The sequence below is a fragment of the Ylistrum balloti genome, unplaced genomic scaffold, assembly GCF_031769215.1.
Source record: "Ylistrum balloti isolate Yb309-2 unplaced genomic scaffold, AGI_CSIRO_Ybal_v1 Utg370840, whole genome shotgun sequence".
In the NCBI taxonomy this organism is placed as follows: domain Eukaryota; kingdom Metazoa; phylum Mollusca; class Bivalvia; order Pectinida; family Pectinidae; genus Ylistrum; species Ylistrum balloti.
In genome coordinates, this window is record NW_026782484.1 from 1,639,428 (window position 1) to 1,659,943 (window position 20,516).

A 20,516-nucleotide genomic window follows, 5' to 3' on the forward strand; every position below is an offset into this window, starting at 1 on the left:
GGTAAGACACTGGTGTTCATTTTATATAGGAAAGACACTGGTGTTCAGTTTATATAGGTAAGACACTGGTGTTCATTTTATATAGGTAAGACACTGGTGTTCAGTTTATATAGGTAAGACACTGGTATTCAGTTTATATAGGTAAGACACTGGTGTTCATTTTATATAGGTAAGACACAGGTGTTCATTTTATATAGGTAAGACACTGGTGTTCATTTTATATAGGTAAGACACTGGTGTTCATTTTATATAGGTAAGACACTGGTGTTCATTTTATATAGGAAAGACACTGGTGTTCAGTTTATATAGGTAAGACACTGGTGTTCATTTTATATAGGTAAGACACTGGTGTTCATTTTATATAGGTAAGACACTGGTGTTCATTTTATATAGGTAAGACACTGGTGTTCATTTTATATAGGTAAGACACTGGTGTTCATTTTATATAGGTAAGACACTGGTGTTCAGTTTATATAGGTAAGACACTGGTGTTCATTTTATATAGGTAAAGACACTGGTGTTCATTTTATATAGGTAAGGCCCAGGTGTTCATTTTATATAGGTAAGACACTGGGGTTCATTTTATATAGGTAAGACACTGGTGTTCAGTTTATATAGGTAAGACACTGAGGTTCATTTTATATAGGTAAGACACTGGTGTTCAGTTTATATAGGTAAGACACTGGTGTTCATTTTATATAGGTAAGACACTGGTGTTCATTTTATATAGGTAAGACACTGGTGTTCATTTTATATAGGTAAGACACTGGTGTTCAGTTTATATAGGTAAGACACTGGTGTTCATTTTATATAGGTAAAGACACTGGTGTTCATTTTATATAGGTAAGGCCCAGGTGTTCATTTTATATAGGTAAGACACTGGGGTTCATTTTATATAGGTAAGACACTGGTGTTCAGTTTATATAGGTAAGACACTGAGGTTCATTTTATATAGGTAAGACACTGGTGTTCAGTTTATATAGGTAAGACACTGGTGTTCATTTTATATAGGTAAGACACTGGTGTTCATTTTATATAGGTAAGACACTGGTGTTCATTTTATATAGTTAAGACACTGGTGTTCATTTTATATAGGTAAGACACTGGTATTCATTTTATATAGGTAAGGCCCAGGTGTTCATTTTATATAGGTAAGACACTGGTGTTCATTTTATATAGGTAAGACACTGAGGTTCATTTTATGTAGTTAAGACACTGGGGTTCATTTTATATAGGTAAGACACTGAGGTTCATTTTATATAGGTAAGACACTGGTGTTCATTTTATATAGGTAAGACACTGGTGTTCAGTTTATATAGGTAAGACACTGGTGTTCATTTTATATAGGTAAGACACTGGTGTTCAGTTTATATAGGTAAGACACTGGTGTTCATTTTATATAGATAAGACACTGGTGTTCATTTTATATAGGTAAGACACTGGTGTTCAGTTTATATAGGTAAGACACTGGTGTTCAGTTTATATAGGTAAGACACTGGTGTTCATTTTATATAGGCAAGACACTGGTGTTCATTTTATATAGGTAAGACACTGGTGTTCATTTTATATAGGTAAGGCCCAGGTGTTCATTATATAAAGGTAAGACACTGGTGTTCATTTTATATAGGTAAGACACTGGTGTTCAGTTTATATAGGTAAGACACTGGTGTTCATTATATAAAGGTAAGACACTGGTGTTCATTTTATATAGGTAAGACACTGGTGTTCATTTTATATAGGTAAGACACTGGTGTTCATTTTATATAGATAAGACACTGGTATTCAGTTTATATAGGTAAGACACTGGTGTTCAGTTTATATAGGTAATACACTGGTGTTCATTTTATATAGGTAAGACACTGGGGTTCATTTTATATAGGTAAGACACTGGTGTTCAGTTTATATAGGTAAGACACTGAGGTTCATTTTATATAGGTAAGACACTGGTGTTCAGTTTATATAGGTAAGACACTGGTGTTCATTTTATATAGGTAAGACACTGGTGTTCATTTTATATAGGTAAGACACTGGTGTTCATTTTATATAGGTAAGACACTGGTGTTCAGTTTATATAGGTAAGACACTGGTGTTCATTTTATATAGGTAAAGACACTGGTGTTCATTTTATATAGGTAAGGCCCAGGTGTTCATTTTATATAGGTAAGACACTGGGGTTCATTTTATATAGGTAAGACACTGGTGTTCAGTTTATATAGGTAAGACACTGAGGTTCATTTTATATAGGTAAGACACTGGTGTTCAGTTTATATAGGTAAGACACTGGTGTTCATTTTATATAGGTAAGACACTGGTGTTCATTTTATATAGGTAAGACACTGGTGTTCATTTTATATAGTTAAGACACTGGTGTTCATTTTATATAGGTAAGACACTGGTATTCATTTTATATAGGTAAGGCCCAGGTGTTCATTTTATATAGGTAAGACACTGGTGTTCATTTTATATAGGTAAGACACTGAGGTTCATTTTATGTAGTTAAGACACTGGGGTTCATTTTATATAGGTAAGACACTGAGGTTCATTTTATATAGGTAAGACACTGGTGTTCATTTTATATAGGTAAGACACTGGTGTTCAGTTTATATAGGTAAGACACTGGTGTTCATTTTATATAGGTAAGACACTGGTGTTCAGTTTATATAGGTAAGACACTGGTGTTCATTTTATATAGATAAGACACTGGTGTTCATTTTATATAGGTAAGACACTGGTGTTCAGTTTATATAGGTAAGACACTGGTGTTCAGTTTATATAGGTAAGACACTGGTGTTCATTTTATATAGGCAAGACACTGGTGTTCATTTTATATAGGTAAGACACTGGTGTTCATTTTATATAGGTAAGGCCCAGGTGTTCATTATATAAAGGTAAGACACTGGTGTTCATTTTATATAGGTAAGACACTGGTGTTCAGTTTATATAGGTAAGACACTGGTGTTCATTATATAAAGGTAAGACACTGGTGTTCATTTTATATAGGTAAGACACTGGTGTTCATTTTATATAGGTAAGACACTGGTATTCAGTTTATATAGGTAAGACACTGGTGTTCATTTTATATAGGTAAGACACAGGTGTTCATTTTATATAGGTAAGACACTGGTGTTCATTTTATATAGGTAAGACACTGGTGTTCATTTTATATATACTGGTGTTCATTTTATATAGGAAAGACACTGGTGTTCAGTTTATATTCAGGTTCATTTTATATAGGTAAGACACTGGTGTTCATTTATATATAGTATTCAGTTTATATAGGTAAGACACTGGTGTTCATTTTATATAGGTAAGACAGGTGTTCATTTTATATAGGTAAGACACTGGTGTTCATTTTATATAGGTAAGACACTGGTGTACATTTTATATAGGTAAGACACTGGTGTTCATTTTATATAGGTAAGACACTGGTGTTCATTTTATATAGGTAAGACACTGGTGTTCATTTTATATAGGTAAGACACTGGTGTTCATTTTATATAGGTAAGACACTGGTGTTCATTTTATATAGGTAAGACACTGGTGTTCAGTTTATATAGGTAAGACACTGGTGTTCATTTTATATAGGTAAAGACACTGGTGTTCATTTTATATAGGTAAGACCCAGGTGTTCATTTTATATAGGTAAGACACTGGTGTTCATTTTATATAGGTAAGACACTGGTGTTCATTTTATAGTGTTCATTTTATATAGGTAAGACACTGGTGTTCATTTTTTATATAAGACACTGGTGTTCATTTTATATAGGTAAGACACTGGTAAGACACTGAGGTTCATTTTATATAGGTAAGACACTGGTGTTCATTTTATATTCACTGGTGTTCATTTTATATAGGTAAGACACTGGTGTTCATTTTATATAGGTAAGACACTGGTAAGACACTGGTGTTCATTTTATTAAGACACTGGTGTTCATTTTATATAGGTAAGACACTGGTGTTCAGTTTATATAGGTAAGACACTGGTGTTCAGTTTATATAGGTAAGACACTGGTGTTCATTTTATATAGGTTCATTTTATATAGGTAAGACACTGGTGTTCATTTTATATAGGTAAGACACTGGTGTTCATTTTATATAGGTAAGACACTGGTGTTCATTTTATATAGGTAAGACACTGGTGTTCATTTTATATAGGTAAGACACTGGTGTTCATTTTATATAGGTAAGACACTGGTGTTCATTTATATATAGGGTAAGACACTGGTGTTCATTTTATATAGGTAAGACACTGGTGTTCATTTTATATACTGGTGTTCATTTATATATAGGTAAGACACTGGTGTTCATTTTATATAGGTAAGACACTGGTGTTCATTTTATATATAAGACACTGGTGTTCATTTATATATAGGTATAGACACTGGTGTTCATTTTAATAAGACACTGGTGTTCATTTTATATAGGTGACACTGGTGTTCATTTTAAGACACTGGTGTTCATTTTATATAGGTAAGACACTGGTGTTCATTTTATATATAGGTTCATTTTATATAGGTAAGACACATTATATGGTGTTCATTTAAGACACTGGTGTTCATTATATAGGTAAGACACTGGTGTTCATTTTATATAGGTAAGACACTGGTGTTCATTTTATATAGGTAAGACACTGGTGTTCATTTTATATAGGTAAGACACTGGTGTTCAGTTTATATAGGTAAGACACTGGTGTTCAGTTTATATAGGTAATACACTGGTGTTCATTTTATATAGGTAAGACACTGGTGTTCATTTTATATAGGTAAGACACTGGTGTTCATTATATAAAGGTAATACACTGGTGTTCATTTTATATAGGTAAGACACTGGTGTTCATTTTATATAGGTAATACACTGGTGTTCATTTTATATAGGTAAGACACTGGTGTTCAGTTTATATAGGTAAGACACTGGTGTTCATTATATAAAGGTAATACACTGGTGTTCATTTTATATAGGTAAGACACTGGTGTTCATTTTATATAGGTAATACACTGGTGTTCATTTTATATAGGTAAGACACTGGTGTTCAGTTTATATAGGTAAGACACTGGTGTTCATTATATAAAGGTAATACACTGGTGTTCATTTTATATAGGTAAGACACTGGTGTTCATTTTATATAGGTAAGACACTGGTGTTCAGTTTATATAGGTAAGACACTGGTATTCAGTTTAGACAGTGGAACACTGGTGTTTGATTTAGACACGTAGAACAATATTATGTAGTTTAGACAGGTAGGACTTCACTGGTATTTGGATTGATAGAACACGGTTGTTCAGTATAGAGATTTAAGATACTTGTTCAACTATGACAGATATGACACTGTTACTAAGTTTAAATAGGTAAGACATTTGTTATCAGTAAAAACGGGTAGGACATCGGTTTTCAGTAAAGGCAGGAAGGACATTTGTGTTCAGTCAAGACAGAGGTAACTTGTTCTGTGAAGACAGGTACAACACTTATGTATTTGATTGAAGCAGGTTTATTAAATGTGTTTGGATGAGTAACGCTGTGTCAACCCTGGCCAGCATTAGTGAAGGGTATGATGGAATCTGCTTCACTTATATGTGTATGTGTTGTAGATATCAGAGTCATTTGATTTTAGATTGAGTGAATTGCCCAGAAGCTCCACCCCCTGTGAAATGAACTATGATGGACTGTTAAACACATTGAGATGTAGATTACATTGGTATGTGTGTGCTTTAGATCTGGTGTCATGTAGGAAGTAGGGAGATTGATTGATGTACCAGAGATACACACTGACAAGGAGGACAAAGTGTGATGACTTATGAAGAGTCTTTCTCTCACCTGACTTTTACCTGCTCTAGTGTACAGGTTATAGTACATAACTTAGACAGGTATTTCTTAAACTGAACAACTAATTGGTATATTTACATTGTTACAAGGATACCATTGTTATTATTTTGTAACTATATTGTACATACATGCTGGACAGGAAGGCAGATCGTTATTTTAACCGGCTCCACTGATATGGATTATAAGCGTATTTACCTGTAAGTGTCAGGTATATAACAGCATTTTCTGATCTGCCTGGATCATTGGAACACACCCTATATTTAGTATAGCTGTATGTAAATGATTTAGACCTGTGGATAAACAATTGATGAGATCATATAGATACACAAAACATCTGGCTATTGTTTAATCCAGCCCCCTGGAGGATACGACACATATGCGTATACCCAGGTATATGGTTTACAATTTTAATCACAGGTAAGTACTGAAATATACATTTATCATGATGTTTACAAATTATGTATGACATAAATCTCACACTGATTGTATTGCATATAAGTACCTATTAAATTGAAACTTTTAAGAAAAATTTCGATCAGTAGGCAAAACCTTTTATGTGATTTAACCAAGAACATAGAAAAATCTTTTACTTGTGGAAAAAATTTCTAGAATATTACCATTAACTTGGTGAAAGATCTGTAAATGATAGCTGTACTTTGTATGATTAATAGCTAGCAGGGCTGTACACAGTAAACAGGTATAGAGTTATTTGTAAATTTGTAATTATAGACTATTAACAATGGTTTTTGACACAGCTTTGGAAAAATGATAATAATTCACATTACCATTGTATGTAAGCTGGTTGGAATGTGGCTATAGGGTTTTAATACAAAATCTTTCTTTATGAATATAAACTAAATTCTCTAAAGAATGAAAATTTATTCTATTTTACAAGGAGGAAAAAATTGACAATTTGAATTGAACAATACTTGTTCTAAAATAACATTTGAAATACTGAAAAACTTTGATGTTGTACATTTTTTTTGTTACAAACTCTGAGTATTTTAGAAACATCCACTCTTTTCTAAAACATCCAATTGTTTAATTGATATCACGGATGAAACAATTTAGAAAAGAAAAAATCTTTTTGGTATTCATTAATAACTATAACTAATTAATATCTATAAATACCTGAGACGTGTATCTTTAGCTTCTCTATTAACACCTTGATGCCGAGGTAAAATCTGTATCATCTTTGTTTAGATAGAATCTGTATCGTAGGCATATAGACCATGCAGATATTAGGTCAGATATATTGGGTCAAATCACAGCACTATCTTTTTATATATCATGTTCTTTGTTTTATTATTAATATCAACAGGAATTAGTTTGATAATACTGAAAATCACTTGACTTATGTTTTACAGATCACATGATCAATATATTTAGGTCACCTGATCAGTATTACATTGAATTCTTTGCTTACAGACTGCACACCAATAAAATCTGTACTTTCAGGTGGATTTTAAATGACATTTATTGTATGATTAGATAAAATTGAAGATCTCTATCAATTAAAGTTTCAACAATGTTCAAATGAAGTTAAAAAATAATCTGAGAAAGTGAATGAAACCAGAATATAAAACCACTGTAGTTGTCATAGAGTGGTTTTGATCCCTTATTTCCTATCTCATCGATTATGCTGACTTTTAACTCGCTGCACTCGGGACATATATTACTAAAAAAAAAAAATAATGTTTGCCTTATTTGGTATGATATCCTTTACCAGATTATGTTTGATTTTATAATATAACCTAAATCAATAACAGTTAGGATTTCATCAGAATACACCTAATGTTCCCTCCAGTGAAAGGGACCCAATTGATTTTTACCTGATATAAAGTCACAAACGTGGCTTAAATAGAATGGCTAGAATGTATTTTATTAAAGTGATCTTTTTCACATGTTGATTGACAGCTGTTGTGTTACTCTGGGAAATGAAGTGCAGATGTGTTGTTTGTCAGGATTAGTATAATTGTGTGTAACAGAGGGTTGCTGTGGTGACGTGTCAGATGCAAGCTGTCAACATTTGATTTTATAACGCTGGTGATATTCAATTAATTCAGTGGGTTTCTTTAAAAGTGGAAATAGGAAAGATTAAAATTATGTTATGGTTTACGGTAATGCTTGTTATTAATTGTTTTTGTTTCTAATAGGATCTGGAATAATAATAATAATAGTGATAAGAATCATAATCAGGTACCATAGCACAGAAAAATGGGAAAATTATCTCTGCCATTGTTTTATATCTGACTTCTGACTCATTATGTAAGGAAATCAGATTCAATTATATACAGAATGTATGCGACGGGTACAAGGAGTTCCAACAAAGTTCCTCATAAATCGGTTTATGGTTTTTGCTTTAACAATAAGGATTTGGAAACTTGGAAGCTTTGGTCATTAGTATCGGTGTTTTCTTTCCACACTTTTAATTATCACTGAATAAGATATCAGATTTTGTACATGTTCCGAATTTTTGCAATGCACTGCAGGCAAATTAGATAGGATTAGTATTAATTGGAAAAAATTAAACCAATTATTCATCGTGTTCTTTGTGACAGAAACTGGATGGGGATGAAGTCTAGCAGAAACCAAATGTCATAATGTAAAACTACCATTACAGTTAAAATGGATGATATTAAATCATATTTGTAACTTTTGAAACACGAAATATTTCGAGTTTAATGCTATTGTTGTTCCCATGGTGATCCTGAAGCAAAAAGAGATATCAATTACACAAGTTTGCAGACATTCTGGGACAATTTTTACATCTAAAGATGTGAGGGACTGCATCCTAATCTAATCTTCATAACTTAAGGCTGCCTGTGTTATTGATTCACGCTGAGCCTCAATCTTTAACCCCAGTAGAGAACTCTAGATTGATGTCCAATAGCAAGACCATCAGTAGTTATACAAGCATTATTTTCTGGTACTAATCATTTCTATTTATTCTGGGTGGTGTCCTGAAATTGAGAATTCATTAATTGATAGATTTATAATCACCAGCGCAAGAACATATGAAAAATGTCTGTATTTCATTCCATTTTAAAAAACCAAGAAACTGAGGCAGACATATGCATCATAATCATATCGTGAATCAGACAGCCAAGTTACTTAAATGTTTAATTAAGGAGCTCAAATCCTGTTGATAATAAATCAGGATTATTTCTAGTGTTCCCTGGAGCATATTTAGACATTGACAGGTCAACTTTACAAATCTTTGAATAAATTGTTATCGTTACATTATAAATCTACCATTGGTATAGGTTAAAATCTTTCTCGATTAAAAAAGAATGTTTGTGGAGCCATGATGCATGCAGTTATTTTTCACATCATTAATTTTTCACTGATTCCAAAAATAATCTTCAGGGTGACATGAATTCTGACAACTGGTTAACACTTGTCAGTGACTTTATGTCTTGAAGTCTTCAGAAAGTTGGCTTTACGCTGTTAAACTGTCCATTGTATATGGTAGTTAATTCACAATGGATTTGTCCCTGAGCCAATAGGATTAATAATGTAATTTGTCTCATATTTGTAACTATTTTAAGCTAGGTCTTGCAATATATAGACATATCCTTTATATATATATAGTTGGACGCTATTGCAAGCGCCTGCTGCCTCTTACAGAAAATCAATAGGTAAAGATTGCCTCATGGCAGGCCTGCAGAGAGAGTGAAAAAACTGTCCTCGGTGAAATCAACCAATCGGATGTATCGGTGCAAACAGCCTCTGATGAAATTTGTTGCATTCACTGTAGAAAAGCTCAGGGAGAAACACACACTTTAAGAATTCTTTTTTTTTCAGTGATAATTTATTTTGTGTTTTTATTCGTGTTTGGATACAAGCAAGGCCTTCAATGTTTTTTGTGGATTCACATATCTGTTTGTATTATTGACCAAGTGAGGACCAAAATCTTGATTAATTTGTATGAGTGGACAGCTTCTGTGAAGTTGATTACCATGGACAAGCATCATTAGATATTGGTGTGAATGTTCTGTTGAGAAACCAGTTTCACTAATCATTTCTTGCTGTAAGTATGAAATAGATGTAATATTGTTGTTCTGAATGGACAAATGTGCCATTCGAACATACCTTTTTAACCTTTTTCAGGTGAAATATAAAGCTTTCGATTTAGAAGTTTTATTCTGCTTTATAAGTTCTTGTAATATTTTCTTGTTTATTTTCAACTTGTATTTCATATTCAATTTCACATTGATAGAACTTGCAACATTCAACAATAACACAATTTTCCAACAGTATTATAAACTGCAGGATTAATTATATTAAATCTGAGTAGACTTCAATCTCTTAATTACCTTCAAAATATATCTGACGAGATGTGATAGGGCAATTTATTTAAGGGATGCAATTACCAGAAGAGTTGATGAAAGGTGGTTTTATAAAGAAAGTCTTATGTAGTTATGTGGTTGTACTTTAGGGTCCAATGGTCATGCCATACATGGGTGGTCTGTCAGAAATGATACAGTAATGGTCAAAATAAACGGCTGTGCGTGTGGTTATGGTCGAAATGTATCACTGTATGTGTGACAATTTTCAAATAAATGTCAATATGACAAGAAATTTCTGATAAAATGTTCCTTCACCTTGAGAAATGTGACTGGTAGAGACTGGCGTAGAGAGAAGGTTCATTGTGGCTATGTGTATTGTGTGATGATAGTACAAAGTGATGTGTATCTAGATATACACTACCTATGTACTAGTTATTCATCAGGTGTCCTCTGATAGTATTTCTGTTTAGAAAGCCTCGCTATTGATCTGTATATGGTGATAATATTACATTATGGACTTATTAAGACAGACATGGCTAGTGGGTAAGGTTCCCTTCAAGGCATATGTATCGGTACATGTATATAATGATCACTTTAGTGTTCAAATATATACTTCTATTGATGAAAACGTGTAGGGCTCTAGGGCATTCTAATGTTGCAATGTTTTCATTTGTTTTAATACTCATCAAATGTGCAACATGGGCCGTTTTATGGTTTGTTGGTGAATGGGTGGAGTTTGAACAGTTGTACCTTATATGGAAAGCGTCTATAGAATCTATAGGTAGATATTCCGATTGGTTATGCTCCGTTTAGTATGTATCTTGTTTTCTTTATTCATTACAACTTGCCTGTCATGCTTTAGAGGTTTACCTGTCTGTAATAAACAGTTAGGCACGTATTCAGTGTACAGCATGTTTCGGTAGCGACGGTGATAGGATATTTATATCACTTTTTTCGGACAAAGCCTCACATTTAAGGTATGTTGAGTTTTTTATTAGAGTTTTCTTCCACTTCGATAGAAGGTTTGTAAGGCACTAGTGATATTGTTGTCACGACTATGTATTGCCACGTTGTTGACCTGTGTGGTGTTTGTGTTTTATGATGGTACTTACCGAGACTTATGTTGTACAAGTCTTTGGTCATGAGATTTTTATATTGTTATGAAATCATCATCCTTTATGTCAGAATTATCACAAGACATCTAGTATCGATAACTACACATTAAGCACGTTAACTGTGTCAGGATAAACTCCATTTTTATTTGCGCTACAGTTTTGTCAGTGTGACATACTTATGGTTATCTGTAGTGAACACAACAGTTTAAACCTGCGATATATATTCTGGTATTAAAGTATTATAATGTAATAATATTATTGATCTCTGATCCCACCAGAAATGGAAACCTTCTTGAAAACAGAACCAGGGCTGTTACAAAGTTAATAAATTTCCGCTTGTTGATACCCAGGTAGTTGTGGTTAAAAGTCACAGGAAGTAGCTTACAGGTATTAGATGTAAGATAACCAGAATTTGACCTATACAAACAGGTGTTTCAGATAATCTCTTATCATGATCTGGTGATTGGACAGGTAAAACAATACTATATAGATAGGCAGGACAGGAGTATGTGTAAAACATTACTATAGAATATCAGTCATACACAGTTTATGCTGTTTGCAACTTTTCACATTATCAACTACCAAAGATCTGTTGCTCTTTTACCAATCCACATGTACAGCATTATTCCTTATAACTATAATTACTCTTTAAAGAATAAAAAAAAAAATAGATCTTCTGCAGGGTTCAAAATTAAGGACAAATTTTATGCTATTTGTATACATCCAGTACTAATAGCGTGGGAAGGGTTTGGAAACGAGGACAGTATTAATGCTAGTCATACAATACTAACATAGTGTGGGAAGGGTTGGGAGACAGGGACAGTTTTAATGCTACTTATACAATACAAACTTAGTGTGGGAAGGGTTGGGAGACGGGGACAGTTTTAATGCTACTTATACAATACAAACTTAGTGTGGGAAGGGTTGGGAGACGGGGACAGTTTTAATGCTACTTATACAATACAAACTTAGTGTGGGAAGGGTTGGGAGACGGGGACAGTTTTAATGCTACTTATACAATACAAACGGGGACAGTTTTAATGCTACTTATACAATACAAACTTAGTGTGGGAAGGGTTGGGAGACGGGGACAGTTTTAATGCTACTTATACAATACAAACTTAGTGTGGGAAGGGTTGGCAAATGGGGACAGTTTTAATGCTAGTCATACGATACAACCATAGTGTGGAAAGGATTGGGAAACAGGGACGATTTTAGTGCTAACAGTACTAGTGTGGGAAGGGTTGGGAAACAGGGACGATTTTAGTGCTAACAGCACTAGTGTGGGAAGGGTTGGGAAACGGGGACGATTTTAGTGCTAATAGTACTAGTGGGGGAAGGATTGGGAAACAGGGACGATTTTAGTGCTAACAGTACTAGTGTGGGAAGGGTTGGGAAACAGGGACGATTTTAGTGCTAATAGTACTAGTGTGGGAAGGGTTGGGAAATGGGGACGATTTTAGTGCTAACAGTACTAGTGTGGGAAGAATTTAGTAGCTGTAGTACAGTCACATTAGACATGTTTGGTCCATACATCTGCCATCTCCACGGACCAAGGATTTATGAGAGTGATAATACATAGCTTGTCCATAGTGGTCATTTCTGGTTCTCAGTCAAGTTAGTGGTCATATCTTCTGGATATTGTTATATCTAGTGGTCAAGTGATGGATTGATTTACACAGGTCACCTGTACAAATTGTATATAAAAATATGTATATGACAGGCAATGATCAGGACTTATGGGGGGAATTGAATTATTTATGACTAGGGGTTACTTGTATCTTGTCACTTATGTCCATTGGAATCTATAAATAGCAATAAAGTGCCACAAGTGTATGTGTGCCACAAGCGTATGTTTGCTGTTCTTCAAATAAGTACAAAAGCAATTTGTATATTGCCATCTGGATTGGCTCAATTCAGGGTTTAAAAATTTGTTGCAGGTTGGTATGAGATATTCTGTACACTATATATGAATAATACTTTGTTACATAGGTATTTGGCACATGAGATATTCTGGTATATGAGATATTCTGGTATAGAGGATATTCTGGTATAGAGGATATTCTTAGGTATACAGGGAGAATACTGCAATTCACAAACATAAAAAAACCCTGAAATTCTGAGAAACATTACTTACTTAGAGAAGTGGAGTTTAAGCATTTGAAATCAGATACTTATATGGAGATTTCCTTGTAAAGTTTCTGTGAAAACTTTTTCTTCCATCTTAGCTTCTGTTTGGAGGAGAAATGAGCTGAATTGTTGAATACTTCAGGCCTGACCCGGTATAAAAAAGCTACCAGGTAGTAGTTTTAATGAAGAGAAGTGTGTAAGATTGTTAGTAGATCTCTTTGTAGTGCTGTGCCATTAGGACCACTTAAGCTTTGACATTATCCATCAATATCAGAACCCAGATCTTAGTTTACAAGGTTGGAATATAAAACCCAATCCGGATGATCAACAGTTTTTATCTTCACATCTCATCGAGATCGCTTTCTTTGTTGATGTTTCTATTTTAAATTTAAGAAAAACGTGTATGGTTCCTTGTGGATAGATTTAAAACGTACCTACTGGGTCTTTCTACTATAGTGCTTTCATGCCATTGTGTGTCCATGTTAGGTGAGATGGGAATGTTTGGAACGATTTAAAGGATACATTGCAGTGTCACTTTATGTTTTCCACTTCAACACATTTTTAAAATACGTCACTGGATTTGTAGTATAACATAAGTATTGTGGAAAGTTTTAAAAGTGAAATATATATTTGTTTTGTAAACATTTATCTATAAAACAATCTACAAAGAAAATAGGATCTGTATAAAGATTATATGGTTATACCTGTAACATGCTGCCAAAGTGTCTACATTTTGAGTAGGAATATCTTTATCTCCATCCTTATACCATATTACCGGTACAAATTGTCTACTTAGTAATTTGCATGTTTGACAAAGTTTACAGAAGTAGTTTTCGTGATACTAAGGGTAGTTATCATTATTTCTCCGTTGGAGAGAATATTTCATCTGGGAGTAAGTATAAACGCTAGCTGTCGGAGCATGACACAGGTAGTATGATTGTACTGAGATGAACTGTAGCCCTCACGATATTGTTGGGTATTATGATGGTTTTTCATTACAAAAGGTAGTAGTAACTGGTGCAACCAACTTTGAGCTGGATCATCAATTTCATTTCTTTTGTCGCTAGGGGCCAGGTCATCAAAAAATGCTAGACATTATCGATGAATGTCGCTGCCTAAAAATCTTTTTTGTTATGTTTTCAACCATGGAGAAGAGTTTCAGTCTACACAAACAGTGATGAATCTTTAATTTGACTGTTACTTGGTGAAGTGTTTTGAGAGAATTCATTCTGTATCGGTGATTTTTCTTAATCTATTATTTCACTCGGTAGGTTTAGTTTGTAGTGAGGCTGTGGTACAACTTGGGTTTGACTTGGTACTTGGTTAAATCATGTCAGCCTTGATATATTGACAAAAAATAAGTCAAGAAGATGTATTCTGGTAAACTTTGTGGGCTGCCATATCATGACTCAGCTACCCAATGGAACCTCCAGAAAACTACAGATCATATGTGTTCAAAATGCTTATGATTAGTTGTCGTGTCAGTCATCCTTTTAGCATTTATTGTGATGCTTTTGTTCTGGCACCTTATATGGTAATGCTGGTGTGTGTACCTGCACATTTATTGAGAATTTGCAGGTTCTTTATTCTATAAAGGCATTGTATAAAATCCCTCCTGAATAGAATCTATCTCATTTGAAAGTCTCTTTCATCTCTGTGAAAGCGTTAACCATAAAACATATACACATGATTAGACCCAAAGCATGCTCTGCTAAGTACTATTACATTTTTCGCACAATTACAGTGTCTGTTGAGTGACTGTAGTGTTTGTGAGCTATCTTTGAGGACATGATGCCATTAGAATACTGGGCTTATCATTGTCGGCCCTACAGGCAGTGGGAGGTGGGCTGAGCTGTGTTAATCGTACATCATAGGCTATAAAAAAGGTCAGTTGATATATATATCATTACATGTCCATGTGATGGGACAGCAAATTGCCTAGGGACAACTTGACCATCGTTCATGCTTGGCCAGAGTTCATGTTTGACCAGTGTAAATCATATGCTCAGGGGTGCATGCAGGTGTTGATGAAAATATTTCATACTGGTCACTGATTTTGTCCGAAATGATGGAATTGTGAAGGTTGTATAATGTTGATTTGGATGATTGACTACACATCAGAGACACGTGGATTTGTTAGTCACACGTATCCGTCACACCTGTACGTATTGGTCACACCTGTGTTACATCCCCATCCACTATAAGCCATGTTCACACCAGGATGTTTAGGCAGTCGAGTGTGTAGATCAAAGTGGTCAGGTAGACCAGCTGGTCAATGTGTTGACTGATATAGAAAGGATTTACTAAATATTGATATAAACTGGATCAATTGAAGTACTTTGGTAAGTATATGCTAATATTAGTTGATGTAAGTAGCACACATTGTAGGTACAATCTTATATTGTACCAGGCATGAAGTACTCACGTGGGAAAATATTACTTTGTGGAAAGGAGTTTTGAGGAATGTCCTGTGATGAAACTTGAAAGAGTAGAATTTTGATATTTGTTTATGGTGAAGCCAAGAGGATATCCCTTGAAATAATTTATTATATCATTAGATATACTAGACCGATTTTACTGTAGTGCTGAGAAAAAAAATTTGTTCCAAAACTTCTGATGGTGACGGAAAGAAAGGTTTTGTTGTTGTTTTTTAATGAAATTTTAATGGAATATTGATCCTTATCTTAAGTTACTATGGTTTTATTTTTGCTTGTTAATTTACCAATATCTGTAGCACAATTGTATTGTTAAAATTTGCTGTACCCATCTGTTTTCAATTGATGGTTATATAACACCTAAAAAAGATCTGTGTTGATTCACCATAGATAGAAGAGATTAATTGGTGGAAATGAGTCCGTTTTGTTACCGTAGAGACAGATGCCACAGCTGACCAGGTATCCAGATTCATCATTTCTAATTTATCTGGGTTTTAATTCCCTTCGCTGGTTTCTGATTGGACAGGAAATGATCCAGGACTGGACAGTGTATCATAAGCACCTGTTCTGATGATCTGGTGATGTGGTCTGGTGTGGCATGATACCGGGGTCAATGTTTAATTATAGTCGGTAACATTGCGACCAGGTGATAATCTGATAATATGTTTGATCACATGGCAATAAAGCCATCCAATCAAAATCATTGTCACTTACGTGGATACCCTGCTGTCAACCACCTCCATACTAAAAAATTCATCTCTGAATCAGTCACTATGGACATGGAAAGTCACAACATTTTATTATTTTGATTTCCTGCTGTCAACCACTAATGAATTCATCTCCCAATCAATAACTATATACATGTAAAGTCACAACATTTTATTATTTTGATTTCCTGCTGTCAACCACCTCCGTACTAATGAATTCATCTCCCAATCAATAACTATATACATGTAAAGTCACAACATTTTATTATACAGCAAATACAGGCATGTCTATAAAATTGCTTGCACTGGTTAACAGTGCTTTAGGTAATGGTGTTTTACTGATGAGTAAGAAATTTGATCCAAGTTGTTCGGGTGTTTGAAGAGATTTCAGGAAATTATCATATTATACAATAGATATAAGGGCTTTATGATGTGTGTAGTACATTAACAGAATCTTTTCTTACAAGATGGCTTTAATGTCTCATTTAAGCTTTACTTTTGTCTGAAGTTTATACTGAGAGTGTACTTATTTTAGAATGGAATTCACTTGAAGAGTGCGGCCATAGTTTACTATGTTAAGTGGTCCTATTCTAAAGCAAGCTTTGAAATAATTGGAAAATTGCACATAATTTATCTGTCTACAAATGTGTCATTGGCCCTGATTGAGAATTATGTCCAAACTATCTGGCATTGATATACTGGAATCTGAGGAGTAGAATAGGTTTGTATTAATATGATCTTAATTAAGAAAAATAACATTATTTTGAAACCATTGAAGCACTTCCACCTGGTAAGTGGCTTGAATGACTGAAGACCATGGGATTGGTATGTTATGTACTAAGCTCCATTACTTGTTGATATTATATATATGATAGAAGTCTGTCATGTTTGAATTAACTTGAACTTTGATATCTTTATTCCTCATTCATCAATACTAGTCATTATAGGCCCGAGGCAGATTTAAAAAGGTTGAGATATTTCTGAAGCATTCGGTTGAAAATATATAGATTATAATGTTTCCTTTTGTATACAATATGGAGAAATTAGCCCAAGAGTGGGCGAGGCTGGTATCCCAGAAATCCACTTATCATGAAAAGGTATTCATGATGGACTTTCATAGATCCCACTGTCTTTGTTATTGGGTAGTGATAACATTATCAGGGATTTTACATTTAGAATCGTAAATTCAAACTGTAAGAGGCTGGAGATTAATGCTACCAAGCGCTGACAGTTTCCTTGGACATGTGACAGATAGGAGAATAATGGGACATTAACTGGTAGAAATTGGCGGTTCTTTTGCACTGTGACACATCAGATTCCATCTTATCATAGTTACAGTAACAGTTACAATGGTTTCTATGGCAACTGTTGGCTCCATGAATACCTGGAAACTGTGGCAACAATGACCTGACAACTGGTTTTTGTGACAACCCACTTACCTGGTTGCTGTGGTAACTGACAGTCCATTAACCTGGTTTCTTAGTAGTTTCAGTAGCCAAGATACCTGGTTTCTATTGTAACATAGGTTTATCACCACAATCTTATTATATACAGGAATGAAACAAGTTGTCTATGGTAACACAGGAATGAAACAAGTTGTCTATGGTAACACAGGAATGAAACAAGTTGTCTATGGTAGCACAGGAATGAAACAAGTTGTCTATGGTAACACAGGAATGAAACAAGTTGTCTATGGTAACACAGGAATGAAACAAGTTGACCATGGAATTGTTTTGAATGGAAGCTGTAAAACTATAGGAAAACACGTTTATTAGTGATATGATTAGCACAAGTTATCCTTTATTTCAGAATTAATTTTTCCCCAGTTTGTGGTGTATTACAGATGGTTATATCCTGTATAAAGAAGATGTTTGGTTGTGTTTTGTTCTAAAATGTTAATAATGTTACTACATCATGATTTTAGTATCTTGTGATTTTAGAAGATAGGCAAAGAGTGGTGGTTATTGTGAGTAGGGCGAGACATAATGATCTTCTGATGCACTGGGGTGGAAATTTCAGTAAATAAACATACTCTGCCTTTTGATAAGATCACAGGAAAACACGATACAATAAACTGCTTTTACCACCGGAGCTGAAATCTAAACAAGGCAAGGTGATGGCTATATTTGTCAAAGAATAACACAGATGGGAAAGTAATGAAATGTCATTTAATGGGTATTGACTTGAGGTCCAAATTTCTTATCAGGTAAGTTTGTAAGAAATCTTACTGAATGTCTCTTGAAAGCAACAAACAAATTTATATATTTGGTCTTTAAGGGAAACTGCATTTAAAATGATTGGAAGTCATTTTTAGAATGTAAAGACAGCAATATGAATATCACAGTGTGTGCTGGAGTAGTGGTTGGTGGCTGTAGTTGACTCAATATTGTAATTTATCAAGGGCGAGTAAATTAGAAATTGTGTGTACCTTCTGCATATTGCTCTGTGACATCCTATCATTAACAGTTCATTCTATATCTGAATTCATATCACATCAGTTTACTTGTGTGCAGATATCATTTGCCTTCAGTCATCGTTTTTATCAATGTTATATGATTGATAGGAAGCACTAGTTTGCCCTATGAATTAACCTGCAGGCTTCAGATCTAGCTACACATGTCACGTTATGTTATAATGAAGTTTCTGCCGTTTACAAGTTTGAATATTTTTGCTGATTTGTCTCCACTGAGAGTTGTTGTCCTTTAATTTGTAGTAATTACTACCAAATGACTTTTAACTTTTGTAAACTCCTGGAAATTCTTTGTCTTGCCTAAAGAAATTGTCATTAAAGCACACTGAAATAGCAGGAATTCCTGATACATCATACAAGTTATTTCATTAAGTTAACTTTAATTCATAAAAACTAAGATAAAATAATGATATAAACTAAGTCACCTGCAAAAATACAAATATAAGTAATGATGTGAAACCATGTCTTATCCCTGCCAACTAAACCAAATATGTGAAGCTATATCTCGTACTCTCCATCTAAACCAAATATGTGAAGCTATATCTTGTACTCTCCATCTAAACCAAATATGTGAAGCTATATCTCGTACTCTCCATCTAAACCAAATATGTGAAGCTATATCTCGTACTCTCCATCTAAACCAAATATGTGAAGCTATATCTCGTACTCTCCATCTAAACCAAATATGTGAAGCTATATCTCGTACTCTCCATCTAAACCAAATATGTGAAGCTATATCTCGTACTCTCCATCTAAACCAAATATGTGAGTTTTATCTTATCTTCTACAATTCCAATAGTACAGACAGTTATGAAATGCATGACTTGTGCTTTAGATATCAGTCTTAGAAATTGCAACTTGCATGAATGAATACTGTTTTAAAAAAATTTAAAATGGACAAAATGTTATTATGATAGATTACTGATAAAGACTCCTATAGAACACAAGAGTGATTATATCTAAAAATTGTCATGATATTTTGTAATAAAACAAAAGAATGAAGAAAAATCAATAAGGCTACTCCACATACAGTAATATACAAACTGACAGAAAAATGCTGTAACAAGTGTAGAGTGACTAGGAGCAGGCAAGGGAGATGATATGGAGCAAATGGGTACATAGAAATAAGGACCACAAGAGATGGGAACATAGCAAATGAGAATGGAGCGTAGAGAAAGTGGAGACAGGAAACAAAGAAGGATAAGTATTAGTAGATGTGTTTAGGGAAAATGGAGGCAGGAAAAAAAGAAGGATGAAAATTGGCAGTTGAGTTGGGGACAAGTGGAGACAGGAAACAAACAAGGATAAGAATTAGAAAATGATTTGAGGGAAAATGGAGACAGGAAAAAAAGAGAAGAAATTAATATATGGAGTTGAGGAAAGGACAACTAGAGGATTCTGAATTTGATTTATAATTCTAGATTATTAGCTTACAAAAAGTTGTCACGGTTTAATGCTTGTAAATAACACTGATAATTACTACTGAACTGGCTGTAACAACATTGGTGTGAAGTACATGTCATAACTGCAGTGTGTTGTAAAATAGT

At 34.0% G+C, this 20,516-nt stretch overlaps 1 protein-coding gene across 1 annotated transcript in view; it reads left to right on the forward strand.

Annotated features, from left to right (window-relative positions):
- The window catches only part of LOC132558918 (uncharacterized), an 89,339-nt gene that overhangs the window by 35,706 nt on the left and 33,117 nt on the right, over nucleotides 1-20,516 (forward strand). The window lies entirely within an intron of this gene.